This window comes from Ambystoma mexicanum, chromosome 4q, assembly GCF_040938575.1.
Source record: "Ambystoma mexicanum isolate Mex_15411 chromosome 4q, UKY_AmexF1_1, whole genome shotgun sequence".
Classification (NCBI taxonomy): Eukaryota; Metazoa; Chordata; class Amphibia; order Caudata; family Ambystomatidae; genus Ambystoma; species Ambystoma mexicanum.
This window is the reverse complement of record NC_090928.1, coordinates 893,978,158-893,993,665: the sequence shown is the minus strand read 5'-3', so window position 1 is coordinate 893,993,665 and position 15,508 is coordinate 893,978,158.

Genomic DNA, 15,508 nt, shown 5'->3' with positions numbered 1-15,508 from the left:
CTGTGCAGAGTACACTCTATTCCATGGGAGCTCTGTACTGTGCAGAGTACACTCTCTTCCATGGGATCTCAGTACTGTGCAGAGTACACTCTATTCCATGGGATCTCAGTACTGTGCAGAGTACACTCTCTTCCATGGTAGCTCAGTACTGTGCAGAGTACACTCTCTTCCATGGGATCTCGGTACTGTGCAGAGTACACTCTATTCCATAGGATCTCAGTACTGTGCAGAGTACACTCTCTTCAGTGGGAGCTCAGTACTGTGCAGAGTACACTATCTTCCATGGGATCTCAGTACTGTGCAGAGTACACTATTCCATGGGATCTCAGTACTGTGCAGAGTACACTCTATTCCATGGGATCTCAGTACTGTGCAGAGTACACTCTCTTCAGTGGTAGCTCAGTACTGTGCAGAGTACACTCTATTCCATGGGATCTCAGTACTGTGCAGAGTACACTCTCTTCCATGGGATCTCAGTACTGTGCAGAGTACACTCTATTCCATGGGCGCTCAGTACTGTGCAGAGTACACTCTCTTCCATAGGATCTCAGTACTGTGCAGAGTACACTCTCTGCAGTGGTAGCTCAGTACTGTGCAGAGTATACTCTATTCCATGTGATCTCAGTACTGTGCAGAGTACATTCTATTCCACGGGAGCTCAGTACTGTGCAGAGTACACTCTCTTCCATGGGATCTCAGTACTGTGCAGAGTACACTATTCCATGGGATCTCAGTACTGTGCAGAGTACACTCTATTCCATGGGATCTCAGTACTGTGCAGAGTACACTCTCTTCAGTGGTAGCTCAGTACTGTGCAGAGTACACTATCTTCCATGGGATCTCAGTACTGTGCAGAGTACACTATTCCATGGGATCTCAGTACTGTGCAGAGTACACTCTATTCCATGGGATCTCAGTACTGTGCAGAGTACACTCTCTTCCATGGGATCTCAGTACTGTGCAGAGTACACTCTCTTCAGTGGGAGCTCAGTACTGTGCAAAGTACACTCTCTTCCATGGGATCTCAGTACTGTGCAGAGTACACTATATTCCATGGGATCTCAGTACTGTGCAGAGTATACTCTATTCCATGGGATCTCAGTACTGTGCAGAGTACACTCTCTTCGATGGGATCTCAGTACTGTGCAGAGTACACTCTCTTCAGTGGTAGCTCAGTACTGTGCAGAGTACACTCTATTCCATGGGATCTCAGTACTGTGCAGAGTATACTCTATTCCATGGGATCTCAGTACTGTGCAGAGTACACTCTATTCCATGGGATCTCAGTACTGTGCAGAGTACACTCTCTTCTATGGGATCTCAGTACTGTGCAGAGTACACTCTATTCCATGGGATCTCAGTACTGTGCAGAGTACACTCTCTTCAGTGGTAGCTCAGTACTGTGCAAAGTACACTCTCTTCCATGGGATCTCAGTACTGTGCAGAGTACACTCTATTCCATGGGAGCTCAGTACTGTGCAGAGTACACTCTCTTCCATGGGATCTCAGTACTGTGCAGAGTACACTCTATTCCATGGGAGCTCAGTACTCTGCAGAGTACACTCTATTCCATGGGAGCTCAGTACTGTGCAGAGTACACTCTCTTCCATGGAATCTCAGTACTGTGTAGAGTACACTCTATTCCATGGGATCTCAGTACTGTGCAGAATACACTCTCTTCAGTGGTAGCTCAGTACTGTGCAGAGTACACTCTATTCCATGGGATCTCAGTACTGTGCAGAGTACACTCTATTCCATGGGAGCTCAGTACTGTGCAGAGTACACTCTATTCCATGGGATCTCAGTACTGTGCAGAGTACACTCTATTCCATGGGAGCTCTGTACTGTGCAGAGTACACTCTCTTCCATGGGATCTCAGTACTGTGCAGAGTACACTCTATTCCATGGGATCTCAGTACTGTGCAGAGTACACTCTCTTCCATGGTAGCTCAGTACTGTGCAGAGTACACTCTCTTCCATGGGATCTCGGTACTGTGCAGAGTACACTCTATTCCATAGGATCTCAGTACTGTGCAGAGTACACTCTCTTCAGTGGGAGCTCAGTACTGTGCAGAGTACACTATCTTCCATGGGATCTCAGTACTGTGCAGAGTACACTATTCCATGGGATCTCAGTACTGTGCAGAGTACACTCTATTCCATGGGATCTCAGTACTGTGCAGAGTACACTCTCTTCAGTGGTAGCTCAGTACTGTGCAGAGTACACTCTATTCCATGGGATCTCAGTACTGTGCAGAGTACACTCTCTTCCATGGGATCTCAGTACTGTGCAGAGTACACTCTATTCCATGGGCGCTCAGTACTGTGCAGAGTACACTCTCTTCCATAGGATCTCAGTACTGTGCAGAGTACACTCTCTGCAGTGGTAGCTCAGTACTGTGCAGAGTATACTCTATTCCATGTGATCTCAGTACTGTGCAGAGTACATTCTATTCCACGGGAGCTCAGTACTGTGCAGAGTACACTCTCTTCCATGGGATCTCAGTACTGTGCAGAGTACACTCTCTTCAGTGGTAGCTCAGTACTGTGCAGAGTATACTCTATTCCATGGGATCTCAGTACTGTGCAGAGTACACTCTATTCCATGGGATCTCAGTACTGTGCAGAGTACACTCTATTCCATGGGAGCTCAGTACTGTGCACAGTACACTCTAGTCCATGGGATCTCAGTACTGTGTAGAGTACACTCTATTCCATGGGAGCTCAGTACTGTGCAGAGTACACTCTCTTCAGTGGTAGCTCAGTACTGTGCAAAGTACACTCTATTCCATGGGAGCTCAGTACTGTGCAGAGTACACTCTATTCCATGGGATCTCAGTACTGTGCAGAGTACACTCTCTTCCATGGTAGCTCAGTACTGTGCAGAGTACACTCTCTTCCATGGGATCTCGGTACTGTGCAGAGTACACTCTATTCCATAGGATCTCAGTACTGTGCAGAGTACACTCTCTTCAGTGGGAGCTCAGTACTGTGCAGAGTACACTATCTTCCATGGGATCTCAGTACTGTGCAGAGTACACTATTCCATGGGATCTCAGTACTGTGCAGAGTACACTCTATTCCATGGGATCTCAGTACTGTGCAGAGTACACTCTCTTCAGTGGTAGCTCAGTACTGTGCAGAGTACACTCTATTCCATGGGATCTCACTACTGTGCAGAGTACACTCTCTTCCATGGGATCTCAGTACTGTGCAGAGTACACTCTATTCCATGGGCGCTCAGTACTGTGCAGAGTACACTCTCTTCCATAGGATCTCAGTACTGTGCAGAGTACACTCTCTGCAGTGGTAGCTCAGTACTGTGCAGAGTATACTCTATTCCATGTGATCTCAGTACTGTGCAGAGTACATTCTATTCCACGGGAGCTCAGTACTGTGCAGAGTACACTCTCTTCCATGGGATCTCAGTACTGTGCAGAGTACACTCTCTTCAGTGGTAGCTCAGTACTGTGCAGAGTATACTCTATTCCATGGGATCTCAGTACTGTGCAGAGTACACTCTATTCCATGGGATCTCAGTACTGTGCAGAGTACACTCTATTCCATGGGAGCTCAGTACTGTGCACAGTACACTCTAGTCCATGGGATCTCAGTACTGTGTAGAGTACACTCTATTCCATGGGAGCTCAGTACTGTGCAGAGTACACTCTCTTCAGTGGTAGCTCAGTACTGTGCAAAGTACACTCTATTCCATGGGAGCTCAGTACTGTGCAGAGTAAACTCTATTCCATGGGATCTCAGTACTGTGCAAAGTACACTCGATTCCATGGGAGCTCAGTACTGTGCACAGTACACTCTATTCCATGGGATATCAGTACTGTGCAGAGTACACTCTATTCCATGGGATCTCAGTACTGTGCAGAGTACACTCTCTTCAGTGGTAGCTCAGTACTGTGCAGAGTACACTCTATTCCATGGGATCTCAGTACTGTGCAGAGTAAACTCTATTCCATGGGATCTCAGTACTGTGCAGAGTGCACTCTATTCCATGGGATCTCAGTACTGTGCAGAGTACACTCTATTCCATGGGCGCTCAGTACTGTGCAGAGTACACTCTCTTCCATGGGATCTCAGTACTGTGCAGAGTACACTCTATTCAATGGGAGCTCAGTACTGTGCAGAGTACACTCTCTTCCATGGGATCTCAGTACTGTGCAGAGTACACTCTATTCCATGGGAGCTCAGTACTGTGCACAGTACACTCTAGTCCATGGGATCTCAGTACTATGCAGAGTACACTCTATTCCATGGGAGCTCAGTACTGTGCAGAGTACACTCTCTTCAGTGGTAGCTCAGTACTGTGCAGAGTATACTCTATTCCATGGGATCTCAGTACTGTGCAGAGTACACTCTATTCCATGGGATCTCAGTACTGTGCAGAGTACACTCTCTTCTATGGGATCTCAGTACTGTGCAGAGTACACTCTATTCCATGGGATCTCAGTACTGTGCAGAGTACACTCTCTTCAGTGGTAGCTCAGTACTGTGCAAAGTACACTCTCTTCCATGGGATCTCAGTACTGTGCAGATTACACTCTATTCTATGGGAGCTCAGTACTGTGCAGAGTACACTCTCTTCCATGGGATCTCAGTACTGTGCAGAGTACACTCTATTCCATGGGAGCTCAGTACTCTGCAGAGTACACTCTATTCCATGGGAGCTCAGTATTCTGCAGAGTACACCCTATTCCATGGGAGCTCAGTACTGTGCAGAGTACACTCTCTTCCATGGAATCTCAGTACTGTGCAGAGTACACTCTATTCCATGGGATCTCAGTACTGTGCAGAATACACTCTCTTCAGTGGTAGCTCAGTACTGTGCAGAGTACACTCTATTCAATGGGATCTCAGTACTGTGCAGAGTACACTCTATTCCATGGGAGCTCAGTACTGTGCAGAGTACACTCTATTCCATGGGATCTCAGTACTGTGCAGAGTACACTCTATTCCATGGGAGCTCTGTCCTGTGCAGAGTACACTCTCTTCCATGGGATCTCAGTACTGTGCAGAGTACACTCTATTCCATGGGATCTCAGTACTGTGCAGAGTACACTCTATTCCATGGGATCTCAGTACTGTGCAGAGTACACTCTCTTCCCTGGGATCTCAGTACTGTGCAGAGTACACTCTCTTCCATGGGATCTCAGTACTGTGCAGAGTACACTCTCTTCCATGGTAGCTCAGTACTGTACAGAGTACACTCTCTTCCATGGGATCTCGGTACTGTGCAGAGTACACTCTATTCCATGGGATCTCAGTACTGTGCAGAGTACACTCTCTTCAGTGGGAGCTCAGTACTGTGCAGAGTACACTATCTTCCATGGGATCTCAGTACTGTGCAGAGTACACTATTCCATGGGATCTCAGTACTGTGCAGAGTACACTCTATTCCATGGGATCTCAGTACTGTGCAGAGTACACTCTCTTCCATGGGATCTCAGTACTGTGCAGAGTACACTCTCTTCAGTGGGAGCTCAGTACTGTGCAAAGTACACTCTCTTCCATGGGATCTCAGTACTGTGCAGAGTACACTATATTCCATGGGATCTCAGTACTGTGCAGAGTACACTCTATTCCATGGGATCTCAGTACTGTGCAGAGTACACTCTCTTCCATGGGATCTCAGTACTGTGCAGAGTACACTCTCTTCAGTGGTAGCTCATTACTGTGCAGAGTACACTCTATTCCATGGGATCTCAGTACTGTGCAGAGTATACTCTATTCCATGGGATCTCAGTACTGTGCAGAGTACACTCTATTCCATGGGATCTCAGTACTGTGCAGAGTACACTCTCTTCTATGGGATCTCAGTACTGTGCAGAGTACACTCTATTCCATGGGATCTCAGTACTGTGCAGAGTACACTCTCTTCAGTGGTAGCTCAGTACTGTGCAAAGTACACTCTCTTCCATGGGATCTCAGTACTGTGCAGAGTACACTCTATTCCATGGGAGCTCAGTACTGTGCAGAGTACACTCTCTTCCATGGGATCTCAGTACTGTGCAGAGTACACTCTATCCCATGGGAGCTCAGTACTCTGCAGAGTACACTCTATTCCATGGGAGCTCAGTACTGTGCAGAGTACACTCTCTTCCATGGAATCTCAGTACTGTGTAGAGTATACTCTATTCCATGGGAGCTCAGTACTGTGCAGAGTACACTCTATTCCATGGGATCTCAGTACTGTGCAGAGTACACTCTATTCCATGGGAGCTCTGTACTGTGCAGAGTACACTCTCTTCCATGGGATCTCAGTACTGTGCAGAGTACACTCTATTCCATGGGATCTCAGTACTGTGCAGAGTACACTATCTTCCATGGTAGCTCAGTACTGTGCAGAGTACACTCTCTTCCATGGGATCTCGGTACTGTGCAGAGTACACTCTATTCCATAGGATCTCAGTACTGTGCAGAGTACACTCTCTTCAGTGGGAGCTCAGTACTGTGCAGAGTACACTATCTTCCATGGGATCTCAGTACTGTGCAGAGTACACTATTCCATGGGATCTCAGTACTGTGCAGAGTACACTCTCTTCAGTGGTAGCTCAGTACTGTGCAGAGGACACTCTCTTCAGAGGTAGCTCAGTACTGTGCAGAGTACACTCTATTCCATGGGATCTCAGTACTGTGCAGAGTACACTATTTTCCATGGGATCTCAGTACTGTGCAGAGTACACTCTCTTCAGTAGTAGCTCAGTACTGTGCAGAGTATACTCTATTCCATGGGATCTCAGTACTGTGCAGAGTACACTCTATTCCATGGGAGCTCAGTACTGTGCAGAGTACACTCTATTCCATGGGATCTCAGTACTGTGCAGAGTACACTCTATTCCATGGGAGCTCTGTACTGTGCAGAGTACACTCTCTTCCATGGGATCTCAGTACTGTGCAGAGTACACTCTATTCCATGGGATCTCAGTACTGTGCAGAGTACACTATCTTCCATGGTAGCTCAGTACTGTGCAGAGTACACTCTCTTCCATGGGATCTCGGTACTGTGCAGAGTACACTCTATTCCATAGGATCTCAGTACTGTGCAGAGTACACTCTCTTCAGTGGGAGCTCAGTACTGTGCAGAGTACACTATCTTCCATGGGATCTCAGTACTGTGCAGAGTACACTATTCCATGGGATCTCAGTACTGTGCAGAGTACACTCTCTTCAGTGGTAGCTCAGTACTGTGCAGAGGACACTCTCTTCAGAGGTAGCTCAGTACTGTGCAGAGTACACTCTATTCCATGGGATCTCAGTACTGTGCAGAGTACACTATTTTCCATGGGATCTCAGTACTGTGCAGAGTACACTCTCTTCAGTAGTAGCTCAGTACTGTGCAGAGTATACTCTATTCCATGGGATCTCAGTACTGTGCAGAGTACACTCTATTCCATGGGAGCTCAGTACTGTGCAGAGTACACTCTATTCCATGGGATATCAGTACTGTGCAGAGTACACTCTATTCCATGGGATCTCAGTACTGTGCAGAGTACACTCCCTTCAGTGGTAGCTCAGTACTGTGCAGAGTACCCTCTATTCCATGGGATCTCAGTACTGTGCAGAGTACAATCTCTTCCATGGGATCTCAGTACTGTGCAGAGTACACTCTATTCCAAGGGAGCTCAGTACTGTGCAGAGTAAACTCTATTCCATGGGATCTCAGTACTGTGCAGAGTACACTCTATTCCATGGGATCTCAGTACTGTGCAGAGTACACTCTATTCCATGGGAGCTCAGTACTGTGCAGAGTACACTCTCTTCCATGGGATCTCAGTACTGTGCAGACTACACTCTATTCAATGGGAGCTCAGTACTGTGCAGAGTACACTCTCTTCCATGGGATCTCAGTACTGTGCAGAGTACACTCTATTCCATGGGATCTCAGTACTGTGCAGAGTACACTCTCTTCCATGGGATCTCAGTACTGTGCAGAGTACACTCTATTCAATGGGAGCTCAGTACTGTGCAGAGTACACTCTCTTCCATGGGATCTCAGTACTGTTCAGAGTACACTCTATTCCATGGGATTTCAGTACTGTGCAGAGTACCCTCTATTCCATGGGATCTCAGTACTGTGCAGAGTAAACTCTATTCCATGGGATCTCAGTACTGTGCAGAGTACACTCTATTCCATGGGATCTCAGTACTGTGCAGAGTACACTCTATTCCATGGGATCTCAGTACTGTGCAGAGTACACTCTCTTCCATGGGATCTCAGTACTGTGCAGAGTACACTCTATTCAATGGGAGCTCAGTACTGTGCAGAGTACACTCTATTCCATGGGATCTCAGTACTGTGCAGAGAACACACTACTCCATGGGATCTCAGTACTGTGCAGAGTACACTCTATTCCATGGGATCTCAGTACTGTGCAGAGTACACTCTATTCCATGGGATCCCAGTACTGTGCAGAGTACACTCTCTTCCATGGGTTCTCAGTACTGTGCAGAGTACACTCTCTTCAGTGGTAGCTCAGTACTGTGCAGAGTACACTCTATTCCATGGGAGCTCAGTACCATGCAGAGAACACTCTATTCCATGGGATCTCAGTACTGTGCAGAGTACACTCGTTTCCATGGGATCTCAGTACTGTGCAGAGTACACTCTCTTCAGTGGTAGCTCAGTACTGTGCAGAGTACACTCTATTCCATGGGATCTCAGTACAGTGCAGAGTACACTCTATTCCATGGGGTCTCAGTACTGTGCAGAGTACACTCTCTTCAGTGGTAGCTCAGTACTGTGCAGAGTACACTCTCTTCCATGGGATCTCAGTACTGTGCAGAGTACACTCTATTCCATGGGAGCTCAGTACTGTGCAGAGTACACTCTCTTCCATGGGATCCCAGTACTGTGCAGAGTACACTGTGTTCCATTGGAGCTCAGTACTCTGCAGAGTACACTCTATTCCATGGGAGCTCAGTACTGTGCCGAGTACACTCTATTCCATGGGAGCTCAGTACTGTGCCGAGTACACTCTCTTCCATGGAATCTCAGTACTGTGCAGAGTACACTCTATTCCATGGGATCTCAGTACTGTGCAGAGTACACTCTCTTCAGTGGTAGCTCAGTACTGTGCAGAGTACACTCTATTCCATGGGATCTCAGTACTGTGCAGAGTACACTCTATTCCATGGGAGCTCAGTACTGTGCAGAGTACACTCTCTTCCATAGGATCTCAGTACTGTGCAGAGTACACTCCCTTCAGTGGTGGCTCAGTACTGTGCAGAGTATACTCTATTCCATGGGATCTCAGTACTGTGCAGAGTACATTCTATTCCACGGGAGCTCAGTACTGTGCAGAGTACACTCTCTTCCATGGGATCTCAGTACTGTGCAGAGTACACTCTCTTCAGTGGTAGCTCAGTACTGTGCAGAGTACACTCTCTTCCATGGGATCTCAGTACTGTGAAGAGTACACTCTATTCCATGGGAGCTCAGTACTGTGCAGAGTACACTCTCTTCCATGGGATCTCAGTACTGTGCAGAGTACACTCTATTCCCTGGGAGCTCAGTACTCTGCAGAGTACACCCTATTCCATGTGAGCTCAGTACTGTGCAGAGTACACTCTCTTCCATGGAATCTCAGTACTGTGCAGAGTACACTCTATTCCATGGGAGCTCAGTACACTGCAGAGTACACTCTTTTCCATGGGATCTCAGTACTGTGCAGAGTACACTCTATTCCATGGGAGCTCAGTACTGTGCACAGTACACTCTAGTCCATGGGATCTCAGTACTGTGTAGAGTACACTCTATTCTATGGGAGCTCAGTACTGTGCAGAGTACACTCTCTTCAGTGGTAGCTCAGTACTGTGCAAAGTACACTCTGCTCAGTACTGTGCAGAATAAACTCTATTCCATGGGATCTCAGTACTGTGCAGAGTACACTCTATTCCATGGGATCTCAGTACTGTGCAGAGTACACTCGATTCCATGGGAGCTCAGTACTGTGCACAGTACACTCTATTCCATGGGATATCAGTACTGTGCAGAGTACACTCTATTCCATGGGATCTCAGTACTGTGCAGAGTACACTCTCTTCAGTGGTAGCTCAGTACTGTGCAGAGTACACTCTATTCCCTGGGATCTCAGTACTGTGCAGAGTACACTCTATTCCATGGGCGCTCAGTACTGTGCAGAGTACACTCTCTTCCATGGGATCTCAGTACTGTGCAGAGTACACTCTATTCAATGGGTGCTCAGTACTGTGCAGAGTACACTCTCTTCCATGGGATCTCAGTACTGTGCAGAGTACACTCTCTTCCATGGGAGCTCAGTACTGTGCACAGTACACTCTAGTCCATGGGATCTCAGTACTGTGCAGAGTACACTCTATTCCATGGGAGCTCAGTACTGTGCAGAGTACACTCTCTTCAGTGGTAGCTCAGTAATGTGCAGAGTATACTCTATTCCATGGGATCTCAGTACTGTGCAGAGTACACTCTATTCCATGGGATCTCAATGCTGTGCAGAGTACACTCTATTCCATAGGATCGCAGTACTGTGCAGAGTACACTCTATTCCATGGGATCTCAGTACTGTGCAGAGTACACTCTCTTCCATGGGAGCTCAGTACTGTGCAAAGTACACTGTCTTCCATGGGATCTCAGTACTGTGCAGAGTACACTCTATTCCATGGGATCTCAGTAGTGTGCAGAGTACACTCTATTCCATGGGCGCTCAGTACTGTGCAGAGTACACTCTCTTCCATGGGATCTCAGTACTGTGCAGAGTACACTCTATTCAATGGGAGCTCAGTACTGTGCAGAGTACACTCTCTTCCATGGGATCTCAGTACTGTGCAGAGCACACTCTATTCCATGGGAGCTCAGTACTGTGCAGAGTACACTCTCTTCCAAGGGATCTCAGTACTGTGCAGAGTACACTCTATTCCATGGGAGCTCAGTACTGTGCAGAGTACACTCTCTTCAGTGGTAGCTCAGTACTGTGCAGAGTATACTCTATTCCATGGGATCTCAGTACTGTGCAGAGTACACTCTATTCCATGGGATCTCAGTACTGTGCAGAGTACACTCTATTCCATGGGAGCTCAGTACTGTGCACAGTACACTCTAGTCCATGGGATCTCAGTACTGTGTAGAGTACACTCTATTCCATGGGAGCTCAGTACTGTGCAGAGTACACTCTCTTCAGTGGTAGCTCAGTACTGTGCAAGGTACACTCTATTCCATGGGAGCTCAGTACTGTGCAGAGTAAACTCTATTCCATGGGATCTCAGTACTGTGCAAAGTACACTCGATTCCATTGGAGCTCAGTACTGTGCAGAGTACACTCTATTCCATGGGATCTCAGTACTGTGCAGAGTACACTCGATTCCATGGGAGCTCAGTACTGTGCACAGTACACTCTATTCCATGGGATATCAGTACTGTGCAGAGTACACTCTATTCCATGGGATCTCAGTACTGTGCAGAGTACACTCTCTTCAGTGGTAGCTCAGTACTGTGCAGAGTACACTCTATTCCCTGGGATCTCAGTACTGTGCAGAGTACACTCTATTCCATGGGCGCTCAGTACTGTGCAGAGTACACTCTCTTCCATGGGATCTCAGTACTGTGCAGAGTACACTCTATTCAATGGGAGCTCAGTACTGTGCAGAGTACACTCTCTTCCATGGGATCTCAGTACTGTGCAGAGTACACTCTATTCCATGGGAGCTCAGTACTGTGCAGAGTACACTCTCTTCAGTGGTAGCTCAGTACTGTGCAGAGTATACTCTATTCCATGGGATCTCAGTACTGTGCAGAGTACACTCTATTCCATGGGATCTCAATGCTGTGCAGAGTACACTCTATTCCATAGGATCGCAGTACTGTGCAGAGTACACTCTATTCCATGGGATCTCAGTACTGTGCAGAGTACACTCTCTTCCATGGGAGCTCAGTACTGTGCAAAGTACACTGTCTTCCATGGGATCTCAGTACTGTGCAGAGTACACTCTATTCCATGGGATCTCAGTACTGTGCAGAGTACACTCTATTCCATGGGCGCTCAGTACTGTGCAGAGTACACTCTCTTCCATGGGATCTCAGTACTGTGCAGAGTACACTCTATTCAATGGGAGCTCAGTACTGTGCAGAGTACACTCTCTTCCATGGGATCTCAGTACTGTGCAGAGCACACTCTATTCCATGGGAGCTCAGTACTGTGCAGAGTACACTCTCTTCCAAGGGATCTCAGTACTGTGCAGAGTACACTCTATTCCATGGGAGCTCAGTACTGTGCAGAGTACACTCTCTTCAGTGGTAGCTCAGTACTGTGCAGAGTATACTCTATTCCATGGGATCTCAGTACTGTGCAGAGTACACTCTATTCCATGGTATCTCAGTACTGTGCAGAGTACACTCTATTCCATGGGAGCTCAGTACTGTGCACAGTACACTCTAGTCCATGGGATCTCAGTACTGTGTAGAGTACACTCTATTCCATGGGAGCTCAGTACTGTGCAGAGTACACTCTCTTCAGTGGTAGCTCAGTACTGTGCAAAGTACACTCTATTCCATGGGAGCTCAGTACTGTGCAGAGTAAACTCTATTCCATGGGATCTCAGTACTGTGCAAAGTACACTCGATTCCATGGGAGCTCAGTACTGTGCACAGTACACTCTATTCCATGGGATATCAGTACTGTGCAGAGTACACTCTATTCCATGGGATCTCAGTACTGTGCAGAGTACACTCTTTTCAGTGGTAGCTCAGTACTGTGCAGAGTACACTCTATTCCATGGGATCTCAGTACTGTGCAGAGTAAACTCTATTCCATGGGATCTCAGTACTGTGCAGAGTACACTCTATTCCATGGGATCTCAGTACTGTGCAGAGTACACTCTATTCCATGGGCGCTCAGTACTGTGCAGAGTACACTCTCTTCCATGGGATCTCAGTACTGTGCAGAGTACACTCTATTCAATGGGAGCTCAGTACTGTGCAGAGTACACTCTCTTCCATGGGATCTCAGTACTGTGCAGAGTACACTCTATTCCATGGGAGCTCAGTACTGTGCACAGTACACTCTAGTCCATGGGATCTCAGTACTATGCAGAGTACACTCTATTCCATGGGAGCTCAGTACTGTGCAGAGTACACTCTCTTCAGTGGTAGCTCAGTACTGTGCAGAGTATACTCTATTCCATGGGATCTCAGTACTGTGCAGAGTACACTGTCTTCTATGGGATCTCAGTACTGTGCAGAGTACACTCTATTCCATGGGATCTCAGTACTGTGCAGAGTACACTCTCTTCAGTGGTAGCTCAGTACTGTGCAAAGTACACTCTCTTCCATGGGATCTCAGTACTGTGCAGATTACACTCTATTCCATGGGAGCTCAGTACTGTGCAGAGTACACTCTCTTCCATGGGATCTCAGTACTGTGCAGAGTACACTCTATTCCATGGGAGCTCAGTACTCTGCAGAGTACACTCTATTCCATGTGAGCCAAGTACTCTGCAGAGTACACTCTATTCCATGGGAGCTCAGTACTGTGCAGAGTACACTCTCTTCCATGGAATCTCAGTACTGTGCAGAGTACACTCTATTCCATGGGATCTCAGTACTGTGCAGAATACACTCTCTTCAGTGGTAGCTCAGTACTGTGCAGAGTACACTCTATTCCATGGGATCTCAGTACTGTGCAGAGTACACTCTATTCCATGGGAGCTCAGTACTGTGCAGAGTACACTCTATTCCATGGGATCTCAGTACTGTGCAGAGTACACTCTATTCCATGGGAGCTCTGTCCTGTGCAGAGTACACTCTCTTCCATGGGATCTCAGTACTGTGCAGAGTACACTCTATTCCATGGGATCTCAGTACTGTGCAGAGTACACTCTATTCCATGGGATCTCAGTACTGTGCAGAGTACACTCTCTTCCCTGGGATCTCAGTACTGTGCAGAGTACACTCTCTTCCATGGGATCTCAGTACTGTGCAGAGTACACTCTCTTCCATGGTAGCTCAGTACTGTACAGAGTACACTCTCTTCCATGGGATCTCGGTACTGTGCAGAGTACACTCTATTCCATGGGATCTCAGTACTGTGCAGAGTACACTCTCTTCAGTGGGAGCTCAGTACTGTGCAGAGTACACTATCTTCCATGGGATCTCAGTACTGTGCAGAGTACACTATTCCATGGGATCTCAGTACTGTGCAGAGTACACTCTATTCCATGGGATCTCAGTACTGTGCAGAGTACACTCTCTTCCATGGGATCTCAGTACTGTGCAGAGTACACTCTCTTCAGTGGGAGCTCAGTACTGTGCAAAGTACACTCTCTTCCATGGGATCTCAGTACTGTGCAGAGTACGCTCTCTTCTATGGGATCTCAGTACTGTGCAGAGTACACTCTATTCCATGGGATCTCAGTACTGTGCAGAGTACACTCTCTTCAGTGGTAGCTCAGTACTGTGCAAAGTACACTCTCTTCCATGGGATCTCAGTACTGTGCAAAGTACACTCTATTCCATGGGAGCTCAGTACTGTGCAGAGTACACTCTCTTCCATGGGATCTCAGTACTGTGCAGAGTACACTCTATTCCATGGGAGCTCAGTACTCTGCAGAGTACACTCTATTCCATGGGAGCTCAGTACTGTGCAGAGTACACTCTATTCCATGGGAGCTCAGTACTCTGCAGAGTACACTCTATTCCATGGGATCTCAGTACTGTGCAGAGTACACTCTCTTCCATGGGATCTCAGTACTGTGCAGAGTACACTCTCTTCAGTGGTAGCTCAGTACTGTGCAGAGTACACTCTATTCCATGGGATCTCAGTACTGTGCAGAGTATACTCTATTCCATGGGATCTCAGTACTGTGCAGAGTACACTCTATTCCATGGGATCTCAGTACTGTGCAGAGTACACTCTCTTCTATGGGATCTCAGTACTGTGCAGAGTACACTCTATTCCATGGGATCTCAGTACTGTGCAGAGTACACTCTCTTCAGTGGTAGCTCAGTACTGTGCAAAGTACACTCTCTTCCATGGGATCTCAGTACTGTGCAGAGTACACTCTATTCCATGGGAGCTCAGTACTGTGCAGAGTACACTCTCTTCCATGGGATCTCAGTACTGTGCAGAGTACACTCTATTCCATGGGAGCTCAGTACTCTGCAGAGTACACTCTATTCCATGGGAGCTCAGTACTGTGCAGAGTACACTCTCTTCCATGGAATCTCAGTACTGTGTAGAGTACACTCTATTCCATGGGATCTCAGTACTGTGCAGAATACACTCTCTTCAGTGGTAGCTCAGTACTGTGCAGAGTACACTCTATTCCATGGGATCTCAGTACTGTGCAGAGTACACTCTATTCCATGGGAGCTCAGTACTGTGCAGAGTACACTCTATTCCATGGGATCTCAGTACTGTGCAGAGTACACTCTATTCCATGGGAGCTCTGTACTGTGCAGAGTACACTCTCTTCCATGGGATCTCAGTACTGTGCAGAGTACACTCTATTCCATGGGATCTCA